General features: G+C 47.4%; 1 protein-coding gene across 2 annotated transcripts in view; it reads right to left on the bottom strand.

The window, feature by feature from the left end:
- Hmgcr (HMG coenzyme A reductase) overlaps positions 1 to 9526 on the bottom strand; it is an 81947-nt gene that overhangs the window by 46987 nt on the left and 25434 nt on the right. The window lies entirely within an intron of this gene.

Genomic DNA, 9526 nt, shown 5'->3' with positions numbered 1-9526 from the left:
CCACATCACGCTGACATAATAGAGAAGTCTTCGAAATTGTATACATGGGTATATTGGCACGAATCAGCCGCGCAAAATAGCCTTAAAGGGACCCTGCGACGGTTTCGTGAATGCCTTATTACACAATAGAGTATAGCAATAAATACCGAGACGGACGCAAAAAAATATGAAAATTGGTGCACGAAAACCAATGTTGTAAGTCTGTAAAGTTTAATATTCTAGCAGACGACATCAAGAGAAGAGCCATTCCTTTTCGCATTTCACTCTCCCACTGACGTAAAAGGCCGTTCCCAATCACAGCGCGCATCTTTCACACCGGAAGACTCGCCTCGTCATGGCAAAAGTCCCCGGATTTTAGTCGATGGATGGATGGATTGGATAGATTGATATGGCTGTGCCCTTAAGATTGGGCGGCGGCTAACGTCACCTTAGCCGTAATACTTAGTGAACAAAACTAGATTTATCTAGTTAGTCGTGGCAGTTGTACAGCGCCCCTGGCGTCGTTTTGTAAGTGTGTTATATCTAGAAACAAATGCTTTTGTATCTGAATAAGCAGTGCTTTTATATTTCTAGTGCACAATACAATAGCGTGGCCTAGCTGGGACCATATGAGTAGTACATGCGACTAGTAGCGTCCAATCAATCAAAACTACTGGTCAATGTTGTCACTCAGATAGGTCGGCAAACACACTCAAGAGTCGAATCACTCGGACTCAGATCGAGCCGTGAGTCAGAGTAAGTCTGGGTGAGTATTATTTCCGCGAGTCTGATTCCGTCCGAGTCCAGTCGAAGAAAATTTTCGTGAGTGCGTAGTGCGTTAGGCGCAGGAAAATTTCGGTAAGTCTGAGCGAGTCCAAAGCTCAAAATGTATTTCACGAGTGAGTCCCAGTGATTTCCGCTTTCTTGTGCCGACCTAATGTCATCTCCAGCCATTTTCAGCCTTACTATCAGCCTAATCTGGATTCGCGTTTATACTCCCGTCTTCCCACATGTATTCCAAAGCAGCATAGTTCATACAACCCTTCAATATTTACAGATCAGAGGAGCGAATCACGTAAGGGGGTGCATTGACCTCCCCTCCCAGCAACTCTTCCAGGGAAGTTCTTGATATATTTTATGCCGTCATCTCTTCCAAGGAAAAAAAAAAAATACCTTACTGGTTTGCAAGTATACGCAGAGCTCGTTTGAGAAGATACTATATATGTCAAACGGCGCCAAGAGCACCGATTACGTGAGACATTCGTATTTACACCATGGTAAAAAAAGCTAATTTTAGGCGAACGGACTCATCGGTTGACTATACCTCAGACTCCCTTGTATACTGAGCTGTGAGTCTGAGCGAGCCCGAGTTAGGTTGAGTCCAAGTAAGTCCGGTGGAAGAAAATGTTCGTCTGTGTGTGAAAAAGTGAGTGCGGCTCAGAAAACATTTCGTGAGTCTGAGCACCACTGATTCCACAGCTCTAATTATATTTCATGAGTGAGTATGAGTGATCTCCACAAGTTCTGCCGACCTATGCGTCCCACCTAACGAAACGCCACTTCTTATCTAAAAAAAAAAAAAAAAAGGCCACTGTGTAGCGCTCTAGCCCTAAACTAATGAAGTTTATAAAGAAATGTTAAGGACACGGCCCACATAGATGAAAAAGAAGGGGACGGGATGGGGCGTCCCTGCCTTTTTTTAAGGATTCTTTCTTGACATACTTCAACGCAAAAATTTTGACCTGTCTTTCTGTTGGTGTCTGTCCAACGATTCAGCCACGGGGCTAAAGTTTTAAGCCAGTGCTCAAAGCCTACCCTGCTTTACCTGGTGGTTGTGTTCATACTTTCGAACACTGGCAATCAAAAAGCAAATATTACGCGTAATTTATGTGCAACATCCACACGTAAGTGTTAGGCAGTGTGTCTTTTTATTTGAAAAGTACATAAATACGTATTTTGAAAACTGAAGTGTGTATTGCGCAGCGCTGAAAATGCGACGCTATGAACAACAAAAAAGCGGGTGTTTCCTACGCTTCGCTAACGCTAACGAATTCAGGCGCTTTAACGAAAACGAACTGGTACTGTCACCTACCAGTGGATCCGCGTCCTAAAAAAACTTTCGTTTCTTCACATTACTGCCAGATGGCGCCATATCTCTCGTAGCGCCTTTAGACAGAAGGCTATTGTTTTTCGACGTTCTTTGCAGCGAAGCATGGAGGGCCAATTTTTTTTGTTTTGTTTATGTGGGTTGCGTCCTTAAAATTTCTTCAGAACGAACCAACTGCAACAACACGTTTTAGTAATGCGGTTCCTTCGTGGAAACGAAATTATAATAGCGTTGTTTTTACGTTGCCACTTGCGCAATAACATCGGTGACACACTGCCTAATACTTACGTTTTGATGCTGCACACAAATTACGCGTAATATTTGCTTTTTGATTGCCAGTGTTCGCAAGTATGAACGCAACCGCAGTTCTAGAAGAAGCGATGAAAACGACACACTTTGGTTTTCAATCTATTGTGCTATAGCTGTCCGTAAAGCTGAACTTATCTGATTGGCATACGAGTTCACACGCATGTAACATGAAGCACATATAGCTCAGCAGCTGGGCCAATGAAGTCTGACCTTGACGACTTCTCTATTTTTAATTATTTCCAACGACTTGTAAGTCAACAGCCAAACGGAACCAAGCTGCCTATGTTCGCGTTCGCACAACAAAGCTCGGCATTTACAGTAAGGAGGACAACAACATCGAGTGCAAATGTTTGCTGCACGGTAAGCAAGAATGCACAAGAAGTCGACTTTCAGTTTGAACTGGCTTGAGCGCGTTTTTACAGAGGCCGAACATATCAATCGACCTCCCACGCATGACCATCCAAGGTAAGGTGCAACGGAGCATTGGAAATACGTATTCGGCAGCTCACCCGAAAGACGCCGTTTCTCCATTTCAATGGAGGTGAAATGCTGGAGGTCGATGTATTTGCTCCGTGCTAGAAGTTCGCTGTGGCCAACCCTAGCTTATAGATGGTCATAAATGCACACCACACTTTCGGTATAGCAATGCCACGCAGATCCCATTTCCTCTCTCCTAAAGGTACACACGTGACACACATGGAAGCCACGCCATAGTATGGACATGACGATAGTTATAGCGCGAGAACAGAACGACGACACAGAGACAAGAAGGACACGAGCGCTAACCAGAGTCAGGTGCTTGGTGCGAATGCAGAAGGTAAAGGTGCGCGCACGGCAAATGGAACCAGAGACAGTCTCCATTTACCTTTACCTTATGCATTCGCACCAAGCACCTGCCTCTGGTTAGCACTCGTGTCCTTCTGGTCTCTGTGTCGTCGTTCTGTTCTCGCGCTATAACTATCGTCATGTCATACTAACTAGCCCAAGCTGCCACACGCTGCGGATGTCCTCACCCTAAAGCGGAGAAATCGCGCACCAAGGCAACCTAATGAGCAACCTCGCGGTTCGGATAAGATCGCGCTTCATAAGAACTGCCGTGGACTCACTCGCTGGATTCCGTGGCGACCGGTTGTGCCCTCGCGATCTCCGACGTCAGCGTAGCTCTGGCCGACTGGGCTGGCCCTACGCCATCTCCTGACGCCGACAAGAGCTCTCGCAAGTGGTGCTCCATCCTCGGACTCCTGCGACCGTGTTTCCATCTTTCCTATCTCTCCTATCCCTCAATATGTCCTCGCTCACTGTCCCAGCGCATATTTCTCTCTCTCTCTCTATACCTTTGATCTTTTAATCCCTCCTCACCCCCATCCCTTGTGAGCTACTGTTGAGGTGTCGCACCCTGATGCAGACAGTTACGGGGCTAACTTTTCTTTTCTATCTTAGAACCACTTCATAGGATTTGCCGTGGTTCGGGACAGTTCAGGCCAGGAGTGAGCTCACCATCGAGGGGGGAGTTTTGTTAGCTTCCCACCACCAACCCGCCCCGCCTCCCTAGTTCGGTTCAATCGACGACAAATTTCACAATGGATGACAGACGTAAATGACGTGTTTCTCACAACGACCTGCATTTATCCCCGGCTTTCCGAGAGTGCACAGATTGGAAGTAAGCAGTTCTTGAATGCAACATACGAGGTTTCTGAGAGTTCTTAGCGCCCAAAGACTGCGTGGTCATAACCCTGCTCTTCAAGCAATCGCGGGACAGGCCAAACTGAGTAACAGTATGGGGGCAAACTTAGCACACCCCCGCTCCCCCCTCTTGCGCAAGCCTATGGTCGCATGCATCTGCGACCGGGCGAACCACGGTTAGGCCCCATATTCTCCATTGAGAAGAGGCGTGGTGTTCCGTGATGCAACTCGCGAAGGGCCCGGCCTCCGCTTTTCCTCTTCGGCAACGAGGAAAAGAAGGCGCGTTTTTTTTTTTTTTTTTCGTTCCCGAGAAGTGACGGGGTGCAGCATGTTTACCCGCGATGTCGTTTGCCGTGTAGACAAACCGTCGCTAAAGTTAAACACGACCACGCTTGCGGGAAGTTCGATTGTCTTATCCGCAGAATGACGACACCAAATCGACTATGGATGCCTCGTTGAGACAAGGCGGCGAGCGTCTTTAGCACGGAGCCGGAAACAGCTAGAGCCGCCGCGCTATACTCGGCATCTTTCCGCGCTTTACGAAACACGTAGGGGTGTCGGCGTCACGACACGTATTAGTGACGACACGCACTTGTAAGGCCATTCGTTATTATTTAAGCGAGGATTTTCCAGATATCTGCGCGCTCGACAAGTTTTGAGAACGCCGCCGCTGTATGCTATGTTTGTTGCTATGACATTCAAGGACCGTGTAGAGAAATATCGATCGATCCTGACTCTCATCACGTGACACTTTCGTGTAAAAATACGTGGTCAATGTGGGCAGTCATCTGCGGTTGCTGCTTCGTTTTAGGAGCAAGGGGCAATTTGGACGAGCAACCGAGTATTCTGACACCTATGTGGATATGGCCAATTTTATACGGTAAAGTTACACTATGTTCGTTCGGGGCCCTAAAACAGCCAGCTACGGATTCATGTGGTCCTATGAGCGCTAACAACAGTACTGAAAGTTGGGCGAGTTGGTACTCATTCATGACTTCTTTGCGCAAACACGTACACGGACACAAGGAAAAGAGGCAAACAACACGGGCGACCTATGAGCGCTGTTCTGCCGCAACACCCTTCAGCGGATATCTGCCCGGAGGCACAGATACTTTTTTGTTGAAAGAGAAAAAAAAAACGCGATGGAAAAAGTAGAAGCTATTTTGGATTGATCGACTAAAAGTTAAGTGCGTTAGCCATTCTTCTGTTGCTTGATTAGAGAAATTTCGCTGCTGCCTGCGTATATTTATTTGCATTTTCTTCGCAATTTGGTCAGTGTACGTCTCTCTCTCTCTCGTTCTATATATATATATATATATATATATATATATATATATATATATATATATATATATATATATATATGTGTGTGTGTGTGTGTGTGTGTGTGTGTGTGTTTGTGTGTGTGTGTTACACTGCGCATGTGGACGTGCATCCTTTCTCCAGCTCCCTTTTGCTCCACAAAAAGTACTTCCACGGATGCAAAAATCGTCATCACATCGTGACGTCACAGATTGCCACAATTTGTGCCACCACATGATGTCACTATGACGTAATAAAGACTTTTCATATGTATTGGCACGTGGTCAAAAGTAGGTCGATCACGGAACAAGTGCAAAACGATGTTATGCGCAGAAAACTTTCGTGTGAAGCGCGGGTGGATCAAAACACCGACTGAGAAAAAAAAAAAGAGGTCAAGAGGTGGGGGGGGGGGGAGGCTTTCGCCTTCGAGTCGTCTATATAGGGGAATGCACGTGGGAAAGCTGCAAGATTTTTATAACGCAGCCTCTTTTGCAGCCGAGGTCTGTCGTCCCAGTAACACATTGCGTCACCTTCTAATGCATAAGGAACATGCCGAGCTGGCACGCACATCTTGGACAAAGAAACAAAAAAAAAAGGCACGACTGCACTCGACTGTCGCGAACATCGTTGGCTCTTGATCGTTGCCGCAAGACCCAATCCAGAAGCAACTCACTCCAAGGGGTAAATTGCATGTTTCGGCACACGGTGGCAGCTTGGATAATCTACGACGTACGGTTGACCTACAGTCCATCAATCAACAACGCGTCCTTGAGTTTTCTCTTCCTAATACGGGGAACTCCGCGCACGACGTCGTCGACTACTACGTGCGTCGACGGGACTACGTCATCATGCAGGGCGCCGTTTACACGCTTTTACTGTGGCACACACTCACCATGTTGGATGGGAGAAAGAGAGAGTGTGTGTGTCCTTTTTGGACGAACAATGCACGCACGAAAACCACAAGATGCTCTTCCATATGCAACGAGGCAAGTACCTGCTCTCCGTGTTGACCGTGGTGACCGCTCAAACGCAATTACCAGTCCTTCGTACGACACAATAGCAAAGGCAACGCTTACATTCATACGAAGACTGTGTGCCCGTCATGACAAATTGTGCTAGCAGTGCGTGTCCACTGGCTATGACGACGTTGTTGCCAGCGTCACACAGGGACGCCGGTGCAACGCACCCCCTTTGACACCCATAAACACGTGACCTCAAGGTAAAAAAGGACCTGCGCGTGGAGCGATGGACGGTGACGTGAATGCATCGGCTGCTTGCGGAAACGAAGATGGACAGATACGTGACCATTGGATTTTTTATGCGTCACGGACGCAGCTATGCATTTTCATTGGCTCAGCTTCGGATGGCTTCCACGACCATCGAGAGGCTCGCCCCGCATGCTAATACACAACGACCATGGCGGTAATTCTGGCTAATTGGTCTGACGTGGCAAACTGCCGTGACAAACGGGTCTGTTACGTGAAACGGGAGAAACAAGCTATTGCGTTCGTCCTTGCGCTTTCGGGGCTCCTCAGTTTTGCAGTATAGACCGATGGAGGTAAAATACCGTTACAGTTTAGCAGCATAACCATGCTCAAAGCTATACATCCTAATCGCATTCCCAATCACCAAGCTTCGCGATTTTGTTCCTCATTAGCCCTACGCTACCAGCCCTTCGCTACCAGATAAGCAATTCGAGCCTGATAACTACAGAATGATCCTTTAATCCCCCTTCCCTTCAAAAATTCACAACCGGAAGTCGCGCATATCATACATACTACATATATTTACAATATCACGAGAACTACGCCACACCAGTCCCCCATGCGACAGAGTAACGTTGAGAACTTCTTGAGTGTTACTAAACGCAGGGAAAGTTCCCATAATACAGCACGTTGACTCCACTTCGGCACGAATGAGAAACGATGACGATAGTGATGTGATTTTCACTGCGTCGTGGAGTAGTATGTCTACGAAATACACGTGCTTCAGGGCCAATCAAATTTAAGTTCCGACAGCCCGAGGCCATTCCCACCGCGAAAGAATTAAGTGCGTGGGGAGGCGAAAATGTTTGCACCGGTTATGGGATGCCGCACACGGTCATTGAACCCGCGATCTAAGCAACAAAACATTTTATTTTAGGGTTTTGTGGATCAAAACCGGGATACAATTATCAGGTAAGTCATCGTAAGGAACACCGGATTAATATTTAAACCTGCGCCGAAATGCTGGGTGTTATCGCACTTTTTTTTACATCGAACTGAAAACCCCGCGGTCGAGAATCAAACCCACGCTTTTGAGTATAGCCGCTAAACAGGTTAGCCGCTGAGCTGCAGTCACAGCAGGCGCGATGAGAGTAGACGAGCAGTACGTAGCATCACTTTTTCGGCATGGTCGCAAAACGCTGCCGATAGGTAGTCAAGGTTCCTGAGGACACCGAGAAAAGCATTATAACGCAGTACGCGGCTCGGAATTTCCTATTCTCAAAGTGTGATAGTAATCGTTCCCTCTTCTTTCTACAAATGATGCCATATACCCAAATGACAGCGCCGTACATCCACGGCCAGAAGCTGATTTGAGCAACGAGAGAAGCATAATTACAGCTTCCACCGCGGGAGGCCACCACGTGCCCACTCGCGGTCTCACTGAATGTAAGCAGCGCGTTCAGAAAATGAAAAAAAAAAAAAGATCTCAAGGTCGTGACGCACGTGCGTGACGTAACTTTTTTTCTCCCGTGCCATCCCTCCCTGCTTAGCTTCCGGATGGCTCGTCGGGTCGAGAGAAAAAAACAAAACAAAGGCAGTTACAGCGTGCGACAAATATTTGTAGCTACGCTTGTACTTGATGGATTCTAGAATTCTTGCGGTCGTCGATTCGTAAGGTAATAAACTCTCTTACTGGAGCCATTCGATGGTTACTTGAAAACGTGTTGCAGGGCCTCTTTAAATTTTGCAAGCTTTCAGACTGCGGAAAGCGTAAAAGTTACCGAGCTGTGAGTAAGTGGCGTTTGCAATGCGTCGTTGCATAAACTCATGCTTAAAAAAACTATTACACATAACGACGGAGACTATGGTTTCCACATCCGAGCTCGATATAGTTCCCTGATGATACGAAACTCGGGCAACGATGACCATAGGGATGTTCAAGAGCTCTTCGTGCGATCGACCCGTGACAAAGAGCACTTCAAAAGTAGCAACACTTGGAAAGCACTCGATGCTCATTTGTTGCCGAATCTGTACTGTACGGCAGCCATTCGACCAACACGTCAAGGCAAAATGCACGGATAGGCATGCGCTGCCGTGATTTTTACGCGAGTACAACGTCTAACGAAAACACACACACACACACACACACACACACACACACACACACACACACACACGCGCGCGCGCGCACACACACACACACACACACACACACACACAGAGAGAGAGAGAGAGAGAGAGAGAGAGAGAGAGAGAGAGAGAGAGAGAGAGAGACCCCGCCGTGGTGGTCTAGTGGCTAAGGTACTCGGCTGCTGACCCGCAGGTCGCGGGTTCGAATCTCGGCTGCGGCGGCTGCATTTCCGATGGAGGCGAAAATGTTGTAGGCACGTGTGTTCAGATTTGGGTGCACGTTAAAGAACCCCCGGTGGTCGAAACTTCCGGAGCCCTCCACTACGGCGCCTCTCATAATAATATGATGGCTTTGGGACGTTAAACCCCACAAATCAATCAATCAGAGAGAGAGAGAGAGACGGCACCCTGATGTCTAAAAGTACACACACCTTCCCTTCGCGTCATTTGCTGCACTCAAAATGCGCCAGGCCGAATGGTCACCTATATAGTCCATTCGCACGAACGGCGCTACCTGTATGCCTTAACGAGTGAAGAAAAAAAAACAGAAAAAAAACACACGTGTACTGCAGTTCCAGATGCCACTATTCGTATTTTCCTCAACCTTGGCAGGTCATTTGCGTTATAATGAGAAGCGCATGCGCACCAAAATTTATGCGATTCCGTCAGAGCGCGAACGGAATGACCACATGTTCTTGTGCTGCGAAAAACTGGCGCTCATTTCCATTCGCCCATATTGACAACTGTCGTGATCACGGGGCACGGCTGCAATTCACGATACGTCTGAGCACGTCAGCGCTGCGTTCACAAA

This window comes from Rhipicephalus microplus, chromosome 3 (assembly GCF_043290135.1).
Source record: "Rhipicephalus microplus isolate Deutch F79 chromosome 3, USDA_Rmic, whole genome shotgun sequence".
In the NCBI taxonomy this organism is placed as follows: Eukaryota; Metazoa; Arthropoda; class Arachnida; order Ixodida; family Ixodidae; genus Rhipicephalus; species Rhipicephalus microplus.
Note: the sequence above shows the minus strand (reverse complement) of the source record. Positions and strands in the feature narration are given on the sequence as shown.